The sequence below is a fragment of the Rhinolophus sinicus genome, linkage group LG04 (assembly GCF_036562045.2).
Source record: "Rhinolophus sinicus isolate RSC01 linkage group LG04, ASM3656204v1, whole genome shotgun sequence".
Classification (NCBI taxonomy): Eukaryota; Metazoa; Chordata; class Mammalia; order Chiroptera; family Rhinolophidae; genus Rhinolophus; species Rhinolophus sinicus.
The window spans coordinates 186736851-186747451 of NC_133754.1; the positions used below are offsets into that span (position 1 = coordinate 186736851).

At 51.3% G+C, this 10601-nt stretch overlaps 1 long non-coding RNA gene across 1 annotated transcript; it reads right to left on the bottom strand.

The window, feature by feature from the left end:
* Positions 1 to 3558: 3558 nt before the first annotated feature.
* Positions 3559 to 10389, bottom strand: LOC109438443 (uncharacterized). Its single transcript, XR_002136386.2, has 3 exons — positions 9119 to 10389; positions 8235 to 8615; positions 3559 to 7958 (listed from the first exon to the last, which is right to left on the bottom strand). It is a non-coding gene; the product is annotated as an uncharacterized LOC109438443 (long non-coding RNA).
* Between the last annotated feature and the right edge of the window lie 212 nt (positions 10390 to 10601).

Genomic DNA, 10601 nt, shown 5'->3' on the forward strand with positions numbered 1-10601 from the left:
GGGCGGCCCTCCCCCCCGCGCAGGGGATGTGCGCCTCGGGCGAATTTCCTGGTGCCCCAGGAGGCGTGGAAAAGGCCAGAGTGCTGCCAGCGCCCGCCCGCCTGCCGCCACCCGCTCCCGGAGACCCCGGAGCCCGAGACTGGGGGCCGCCCTGGAACCCCGGTCGCGCACTGTCGGGGCGGCGCACACCTGCGGGTGCCCGTGTTTGTAAACAAACCACGAGCTTAATTAGCCTTACGGGGGCGCGCGCGGGAGGGAAGGGGCGGGGCGTAGGTGCGCGCGCAAGGGCGGCCCCGCCCGGGGAGGAGCCGCGCTCAGCCGCTCCCCTATCTACCCACCTCCTTCAGCCCCACTCGCCCCCCACCCTCCTTAACGTACCCACAACGCTCGGGGGCCGGGGCACTCAAGTCCCCGGACTGGCGAGGAACCGGGGATGCTCCCGTCTTTGCCCGGAGACCTCGCCCCCAGACTCAGTTTCCCAGTCTGCCCAGTGAGGGGCAGGGATGAGATCAAAGGTCCCTAGCCTGAGATTCCAGTAGTGGGCCACAAAGGTGAAAACAGGACCCTGGGCCCTTTTTCTGTAATTCGAAAGGCTCAGCTCTTGGGCACATTTAGGATCTTGTGGCAATTCTTTGGGTGTATACATAAGTACATTTTTATCCATCTGTAACAAGGTGGCTGCACGTTGTGTATATTAGACCCTCATAAAAACGTCAGAAACAAAAACAAGTTTTCCTCTTTGTGCATGCTGAGCCTGCCGATTGCAAGGTGGAGTTTCCTTGTGTGGGCTGGACCTATCCCAAGCCCCTGGGGTCATTGGGTTTGAGTTGAGCAAGTGCTCCACTGCCAGAAATACACACATCTTTATGATGGGCACTAAAAAACGTGAGCGCTGGTTCCACCTAGCTCGGCCAGCCCCACCCCACTCAGGACAGGTGGTCTGCCCCAGGCTTACAGGTGAGGAAACTACAGCTCTGGGAGATAAAGTGACTTGCTCTGGGTCACAGAACCAATACGTAGGAGAGGAGACCCCAAAGCCCAGGGTTCTGGGAGACAGTTTGCAGGAGATGCCCAAACCTTTCCCAGCCTGCCCACTGTCCCATGCTGGGAGTCCCAGACAGTCTTATAGCCCCTGGCAAGGCTCCAGAGCAGGGCTCTGGCTGGGGAAGACCTTTGTCTTTTTAGAAGAAGGTCAGGGAAGGTGACAGTCTACAGGCTGATTGCTTAGAATGATCCTCTCGGTTGCATCCCTCTCCAAGCCCCGGGTTGGTTCCCTGAGTTACAGACTTCTGTTTCTCCTCCAAGAACCCTGTCCTGCCTTCTGGGTCTCATCCTCTTGAACATCTTGGGTGGTCTGCCCATCAGGATCGGCCGCCTCACTACTTAAAATAACCCCCCCTCACTCCCCTCAAGGCCACAACAAAGAGCCTCTCCACTTGGTCTTGACCTTGCAGAGGCCACTCCTGACCAGCCAGGCTATCAAGGCGGCCGAACGAATGCCCAGGACCCTGATGACCCTCTCCTTGGGCCTCCCACTGACTGGAGGAGTCCCCCCTGGGAGCACGGCAGGAACCTGGGCCCTCCCTAGGGGCCTGGCTCTGAAGGAGGAACCCAGGTCCCGCCTCTCCCTTCCCCATGCCCACCAGTCCTGCTTGCCCACTCATGTGTAACCCAGGTGGCTCAGTGGAATGACCTTCCCTGCGGCTGGAGAAGTCTGGGGAGCAGAGTCTGTAACAAACAGTGGGACAGACACTTGCACTTGGGCATATCGGCCCCTGGGATCTCCTCAGGCCCAGTGCAGGGGTCCCTCCCTGAGACCTCTGGGGAAGCAGAGATGCCTTAAAGGGACTCAGGTGACCCTGACTGTCCCCACCACCACCAGCCACCATTCTCTCCCTTTCCAGGCTCTTGCAGTTTCAACATCACTGAGGTTGGGCCCCCGGGAGTGGAGCTGCTTAATCTCCCCAACCAGAGTTTCCTCATCTGTCAAGGGGAACGAAAATAGGACCGAATCCTCAGACTGTGGGAGACAAAGAGGCGTGTGCAAAAGGCCAAGCTGGTGGCCCCTGGGTCATGGCACGCTGCTCTCCCTGATCCTTTACTTACTGGCTTTGTTTACTGGCTTCTCCCGTCCAGAGTGGCAGCTCCATTGGAGCTGGGCTCTATACCCCTAAGGCCTACAATGGATCTGGCACCTTATAGGTGCTCAAGAAATATTTGCTGAATTAATTAATTTTCTCTTCTGTACACCTGTCCCACCCTCCATCTGCAAACAGTGCAGCCAGACCTCCACCTGCTGAGGCAGCTACCCTGTTTACCCCCACAAGACACTCTGCAAGAGGCCTTAAAGCCATGCTCGGGCCCAGGACAGGGCCTGGGACCTCAGCTGCCTCCTCCTCCATCCTGCCGTCTTCATCCACCATGCCCCTGAAGGCACAGAGCAATTATGTTATTGCATTATAGTTTGTACATCAGTCTCTTAAAAGTTTAGTTATTGTGAACCTTCTCCCCAGGAGACTGATTAGCTCTCAGAACAACTAAAGGAAAAAAGAAGTTTCTGTCTTCAAGCAAAGACTGGGCTACAGAGAGGTCTAGAGGGTGGGGAGCAGAGGTGTCTAAGTATACAATCACTTATTGACCACTTACTGTGTGCCAGGCACTGTTTCAAGAACTTTACGTACATAATTTCACTGAATCTCTAAACAATTCTATGAGGTAAGGATTATGACACCTACTTTACAGATTAAAAGGGAGGCACAGTGAGGTTAAATTACGAGCCAGAATTAAGGTTTGGACCCAGATGCGGGGTCACGTTTCACCTGCAAAATACTTCCCAGGAGTCTGCATTTTGTCAGGGGAGATTGGGGGCATAATTGAGGAAGCAGCCACCCATGTCTGAGTTCGTTAACTAGTTTTCTTAGAAAGATGTGGGGAGACCCAGAGAGGGGATGGAATTTGGAGATGAGCCTTCTCACGGCCCTGTTTTCCTGCCCCCAAAGTAGAAGATTGTTCACACAAGACTAAAAGTCCTTAAAAGCACAGAGCAAAAGGTCTTGGATGTGAACAGAGAGAAGAAGACAGACAGTGGCCTGCCGGAGTCTCAGTCTACTCATCTGTAAAATGAGGGTAAGAAATATCTGCCTCATTGCATTGTTGTAAGAATAAATGAGGTGGAGGTTCTCGTTCATAAAGCAGTGCGTGCATTCGTGCCTTCGTTCGGTCCAGAGGTCCTGACAGAGGGTGTGGTGCTCTATGCTCCTGATTCCTGGCACAGCAGACACGACAGGGGAACAGCACAAAGGCCAGCTGTCATGGGGCTGACGTGCTACTGGGGACATACAGACGATTGATCGATTGATCGTAAATAAAATATGCGGCAGGCCTGACAGTGCTCAGTGCTGTGGAGGAAAATCAAGCCAGGGAGGGAGCTGGGTTTTGTGGTCATGGCCGCTAACTACAGAAACTAGGATTGTGGGTGATTTTAGTTTATTTTTCTTCTTAATCATTTGTTTTTTCCATGCTAAACAGGTATTATGAGGTAAAGAAAACTGGGTTTTGTTTGAAGGAACAATCGCTGTGATGTGGTGGAGAGAGGGCTGGTCTGGGAAGTGCTGGTGTTCTTGGCATTCCTGGGGCTCTGATGGTTTAAAAGACAAAGATGCCAGCCCTTCTTGGCTTTGCCACTCCCAGGAAAACTTGCTGCATTGACGGCCTGTGAGAACATGGCCCTGTCTGTGTCCCCTCTCCATATTCCCTGCCTCTCAGATGGAACCCCAAGATTATAAAATAAATGTGTTTACAATGATGGAAGACATAACATAAATATTTTTTTTAAAAAAAGAGACTAATGGGTGGTCAGTTAGCCTGTGGTTAGAGCAGTTGGTTAGGGTGCTGTGCTCATAACAGCAGGGTGGCAGGTTTGATTCCCACATGGGCCAGTGAGCTGCGCCCTCCACAACTGGATTGAAAACAGCAACTTGACATGGAGCTGATGGGTCCTGGAAAAGCACACTCTTCCTCAATATCCCCCAGTAAAAATTAAAAAACAAAAACACAATAACAGTTGGAGACTTCAGCAGTTCACTTTCAATAACTAGATAGAAGATCAGCAAGGCGATAGATGACTTGTACAATATGAGAAAGCAACTAGACCTAACAGACGTGCGTGGCTCACTTTACTCCACAACAGCAGAACTTATATTTTTATCAAGTGCACATGGAACATTCTCCAGAACAGACGACATGTTAGGCCACAAAACAAGTCTCAATAACTTTAAAAAATTAAAATCATACAAAGTATCCCCTCTGACCACAAAAGAATGAAGTGAGAAATCAATAACAGAAAGAAAATTTGAAAATTCACAAACAAACGTGGAAATTAGGCAACGTACTCTTAAATAACCAAGCAGTCAAAGAAGACATCATAAGGGCAATTAGGAAGTGCTAAAAGTGCTAACGCTCTCCCCGAGAGCGTTATTGAAGTTAGAAGGTGAATTTTAAGAAAATCCAAAACTTACGGGGTGCTGCGAAGGCACTCAGAGAAATTTATGGTTGTAAATGAGTATTAAAAAAGAGGAAATAGCTCAAATCAATAACATAAACTTCCACCTAAAGTCACTAAAAAAAGGAATAAACTAAATTCAAAGCAAGCCAAAGTAGAGAAATAATAAAAACCAGAGTGGAGATAGATGGAATAAAAAATACAAAAACAATAGAGAGAATCAACTAAACTGAAAGTTGGTTTTGGGGAGTGGAAATCAACAAAACTGACAAGCTGTTAGCTAGAGTGACAAAAGAGGACTCATATTACTAGAATCAGGAATGAACGTGGGGTGTTACTATTGACCTTACCGAAATAAAAAGGACTGGAAGAGAACCTACGGACAATCGTATGCCAACAAATTAGATAAGCTAGATGAAGTGGACAAATTCCTAGGAACACACAAACTATCAAAACTTGACTTGGGAAGAAACACAACAGCTGACTAAACCTATAATAAGCAAAGAAATTGAATCAATAATCAAAAACTTCCAACAAAGTGAAGCCCCGTAACAAATGACTTCACTGGTGAATTCTATCAAATGTTTAAAGAAGAATTAACAGCAGTCCTTCTCAAATTCCCCCAAAAATGGAGGAGGGGGAACACTTCCTTATCAGTTATTACCGTACCAAAACCAGACAAAGAGATCACAAAATAGACACCCCTCTGATCCTTCCTATTTCCCTGTCCCCTGGGTGCCCTGTGACAGCTCTGTCCCCTCTGGAGCCTTTGCTGCTGCAGTTTCACTTCCTTTCTTCCCACATAGAGCTTTGCTTTACAGAAATGGCATCGTTCTGTGCACATCCTTCCATCATTTGCTTTTCCTCTCTAGACATGCCACGGACGATCCTCCATGGCACCATGTGCCTCGGTAGCTCATTCATTTGGTGGCCGCAGAATGTTGTCTGATGTGCCGTGTGACTGATTCTCTTCTCCCCTAGGGTGGGCTTTTTTGGCTGTCTCCAGTGATTTCACCATCACACATAACACTGCCGTGAATATCCTTGGGCAGCCTCCAGCCATCTGCAGCTGTTTCTGAGGGAAAGACTCCTTCCTGGAGGGAACTGCTGCAGGGTTGTGTTCTAAATGGGCCGAGGTCCGTCCATCATTCGGTTTTAGGAACCACTGTTTCTATTATTTACGTGACCTCCCCACCTTCGCCTTGCAATCCCTTGTTCTTTGGTCCCTGAGAGAGCTTTAAAAGAAGACAGATTCTTGGGGAGCCAACGTCTGGGGACTAGAACAATCTGGAGCCATCCATATCCCACCTCTTCTGCCCCAGACACAACCAAACAGGCCCACTTTTCCGCCTGCCCCCACTTCCCAAAGCAGGCCTACAGTGGGGAGCACCTGCCCCCTCTGACTGTGGGCTCCAGGCTCCCGCAGAGGGGCTGGGTGTGGCACGGCCAGCTCTCCCAGCCTCCAATCTGTCCCCTACGGTCGGGCTCCCATGGGACGACAGCTGCCAGCAAGCCCAGGCTGCCGGCCAGTCTACAAGAAGCCTCATCCACTTTCTCTGCAAATGCTAGGCCCTGAGCTGGGGGGATTTAAAGACCCCAGAAGATGGAGGGAGGGTAAAGGTAGGTGGAGGGGAGCCAGGGAGGGAGGGAGCGCCCCAGCAGCAGTGGAGACAGCTCCTGTGCACAGGCCTTGGACTTTGGCCCCTAGTTTCCCTGTGTCAGCTTTTCTATTTTAGGCCGGTTGCTCCACCTCCATTAGGGAATTCTCAGCAAGCCGTGGGAACCCAGAAAGGCAGGGGCTAGTCTGCTGGCCTGCCTCCTTGCGCCCTTCCTCAGCCCTGTGGGCTCCCCTCCAATGCCAGGTGAGGGAGCTCCCCAGGCTGGCATGCTCACCTGTGTCCTGTCTCCTCAGCCAGTCAAGGAACTCCTGGATCTTATCCCATAGAAACAATTAAGAGTCGTGAAACCCTGGAAAGGACCCAAAGGTGCAGCCTAGGGCCCCCAGGCAGGCGTGGGAGGGGTGGAGCATGCTGCATGGGGGTCGTGGGAACCCCCTGGAGCAGCTGTAGCGGGAAGGCAGGCGGCTGTGATCAATTACTGCATGTGGAAATGGTGTCTGCCAACCGACAAGGGCATGTGTCTCAAGGGATACACAGGGACGGGTTGAAAGAACAAGGTCAAGCCCCAGCCCTTACTTGCCATGTGGCCTTGGGCAAGTCACTGAGGCTGTCTGAGCCTCCATTTTCCTCATCTGGAAAATCAGAATAGCTTTCAACCCTGTTGGGGATTTAAGGAGACTGTATTTAAAGCCCTTGGCAAGTGAAAGGCGCACAGTAGGTGCTCAGGAAGAACAGCTGCAGTGGTTTTTAATAACAAGGACAAATGGAAATAGTTTAATGTGACAGGGGAACACAGGTGGCATACTCGCAGCCAAATTTGTATACCTTCAAAATGCCCCCCTGAACCACTGTTGCTCAACCCCCCATCCTCACCCCCCCAAAAAAATCTGAAGCCTTCTAATAAAACCCGTTGGCTTTTGGGGCCTCTGATTTCCACCTGCCAGTCATAGGAGCTGTTTCTTTTGCACTTGTCGGGACCCTTCTCTAAGCAGGGGGATAAAAGCCCAGGCCGGCTGGGGAAGGGATTTACAGACCAGATCGGAACAGGTGGGGCCTGACTTGGGAGGTGGGAGCTGCATTCCAGGGATTCCTGCTCTAGGACACCGGGCTTGACTGGTGCCCGGAACACCCAGCACTGCCTGGAAGGGCCGTCCAGGACTTCCAGACCTGGAGTCTGGTGGAAGCTGAGGGCAAACAGATTTCGTTGTGGGGACTTTGAGGCAAGTTAGGATACGTTTAAATCCAACAGGAAGTGAAAGTGAACATTCCAGGATTCATTCATTGGGAGGGTCTTTATTAAGCACCTACTCTGTACCTCTCCGAGCGGTCATTGTGGCCTGGACAAGCTGACCCTGCTCCCGTGAGTCTGCAATAGTGAGGGAGGTGGACAAGTGAATGGACCCTCCTTAGGGCCAGGGTGCAGGCAGGGCCAGGAAGGGAAGGGACAGAAGCAGCACGGGAGGGGCCTAGGGCTGAGCCTGGGGACCTTGAGGAAGGGACAAGGCAGGTCCAGGCTTCCCTGGAGCTGAGGGACTGCCTGAGACGGGGCTTTCGGTTCTAAAATGGAACAGTGCCAGGCACACTGGACCGGTGGTCACCCTGGAGTAGGGCAATCTAGAGGGGTCACCTTAGAGAGGGTGGTACCAGGAGGGGAGCTGACGCAGGGCAAATGAGGCCGGGGGTGCTTACTAGTGGGTGGGAGGGAGAAAGGAGCAAAGGGATGGGTCCACGGCGGAGGGGTACACACTGGGTAAAGGCCGTGGGAGGAGAGAATTTGAATTAGGAGCAACCCCAGAGTCGATGTCAAGAGCTGATGCATTCTTTCTGTACCTGGGAAACTGAGGCCAGGGAAGACAGAGAAGGATGGTGGCAAAGTTAGAACTAGAAATGGCTTTCTGGATACCAGAGTAGGGGGTGGCCAGCTGGCTCAGCTCCGTGAAGGCCCACTGGGACTGAGGGATGGTGGGCAAAACACCTGTCCTCATGGACCGTGAGGGGGTGTGGAGGAAGGGAAAGCAGAGCCTTAGGAGGGGAACTGGGGATGCATATCTCCCAACCAGCTGCCCTGGCGTAGTTACCAGGGGAAAAGGAACTTAATACAAAGCCCCACTGACCTGGGCTGGCGGGAGCCTCTGGGTCTCCAGGCAGCGTCAGCAGCAACCTGGAATGGTGGCCCAGCGTAGGCGGACTGTCCAGTGTAGAAATCTGGTGACCAGCTCCTGGAAGCTCTGAGGCCTGGGCATCCTGTTTCCCTCCTCTTCCAAGACCCTCCCTCATCAACTGCCATCGGAATCCAAAGCTGTGGGCTTGGCAATTAAAGGGCCAGTGCTCCCCACCCAGCTTGCTGCCTGCTGTGGGGACACCACAGCATTTCTGACATGTGGACTGTTCTTCTGCCACCTCCTGGCCAGTGCTCTTGAGTTTAGCAGTCCAATGTCCCTGATGAAATATTTATCACTCAATAACTAAAGATGGCTTTTCAAAAGCTTCAATTCCTATGAGAAGGAAATGTACTTAATTTAAGCTCTGCCACTGCCATAGACCCTCCCTGACTATTCCTGTTGACACAGGTTGCTCTCTTCTTTCAACCCTCATCACTTGCTTTTCACTTATTAACTCACTCATCCATCATCCATCCATCCACCATACATCTATGCATGCATGCATCCATTCATCCATCCCTCCACGCGTCCAGTCGTCATCCATCCATCCGTCCATCCATCCATCCATCCATCCATCCATCATCCATGCAGCCATCCACCTACCATCCACACATGTATGTATGCATCCATTACCCATCCCTCCATCCATTGATAAGCGTCACTACATATTGTGCATGCTCTGCCTTGACTTCCAGGGTTGTGCCTGCTGCCTGTGGGTCCTTGGGAAGCTTCTTAACCTCTCGGAGCCTCCATTTCTTCATTATCCAAAGGAATAAAGGCACCCCTTTTATAGGCTTGTTGTGAAGGTGCAAGGAGATGACATGCAACCAACTTACTGGAGAACTGAGCACACAGCTGCTCCTCCTCCTCCCCTTCCTTCCGTCATCCTGTGACACCTGCCAAGCGTGCTGTTGAGGAAGACGCCAACCCAGCTCAACCAGGAGACACTGAAGCAGCAATCAGAAAGAAAGATGAGTGTTTCCACGGGGAGGATATGGAGGCGGGGAAAATGTAGCCAGGAAGACTCACTAGTTTTGGGGATCAGAGAAAGAAGCCCAAGTAGACATTGGCTGGGGTGGGGGGAATGCTCTGGGAAAGAGCCTGGAGGAAGGACCTGGTTGAGTGGAGAGGGTGCCCAGGGAGGTTCATATTGTCTGGTTGATGGGACAGCCTTGAGAAATGTTGTATCTATAACAATTGTTCATGAAAACACATTCATTTTCCAATTCGCTCCCATTGGCCAAAGCACAGTTAACGTTCTGAAAAAACAAATCTCCAAAATGTTTTCCCCTGCTCTGTAGTTTTTATTCTCCGTTCAATATCCACTTGTGATTTTTCTGAGTCTGATAACATCTTAGGAGGGATAGAAAAGGGTTTAAAACTTAGACAAGTTTTTAAAGTTTTTGTTGAATTGCTTTACCTGCTGTGTTGTTCTCAGGATTTTCGTTATGACTGCAGGAATGGGTTGAAAAAACACTCAACAAAGTTAGAGGATTTTCTCATTTTTATTGGAAGTTTCTATCTCTTGGGGGAGGGAGGTGAGACCAATTTACCTGGGAATCTGGCTTGAGTTCTGTGGTCAGGACCCATGTCTTGCTCCCCCTGCAGGGCTGGAGGACTGGGAAGTATACTATACTTTGGATCTGGGGCTGAAGCCTGGGGTGCACAGTTTGGGGGTGGTGTCAGGCTAGGCAGGGAGGCCAGTCTGGTAAACTCCATGGCAGAGTTTGGATTTGGACCCGAAGGCAATGGGAAGCCAGTTCTGAGTCTTAAACCAGGAGGTGACAGTTCAGAGCTGGCGTTTTAGAAGTTCTGACTGCTTCAGAGAGGTTTGAAAAAGGCCATTTGGGTGGCGGAACCAAGGCAGGCAGGTGGATGGACGTGCCCCTTCTCTATAACTATCGAGATTTGGTTACCTTCCATAGTCACTGCCTCACGCTCCAGGGTACTGGCACAGGTGAGTAGGCCTCCTGGGCACAGAGATCCACAGGAGCTGTGCTGGGGCCAGACAGGGACTGTGCTGCCCCTGCGTCCTCCTTAAAGTGGGGGCTTTCAGACCAGCTCTCAGTCTTGGTGCCGGTGTCTATAACAACCACACACCTCACTTCCCTGGACATTTCCATTTCCAATGCTCGGTCCTTTTGTTTGCACACTTTGCTGTGTCATAATCGGTGTTCCCGTTTTTAATTGGGAAATAAGAGACTGCATGTTATTGTACCCAGGGCCTGGGTTGGGGCGTGGAGGTCAGACCCTGAGCACCCCCAAGACTCTAAGACCCACATGGTAGCAGAAGTGGGGCGGGGCGGTAAGAACGCACAG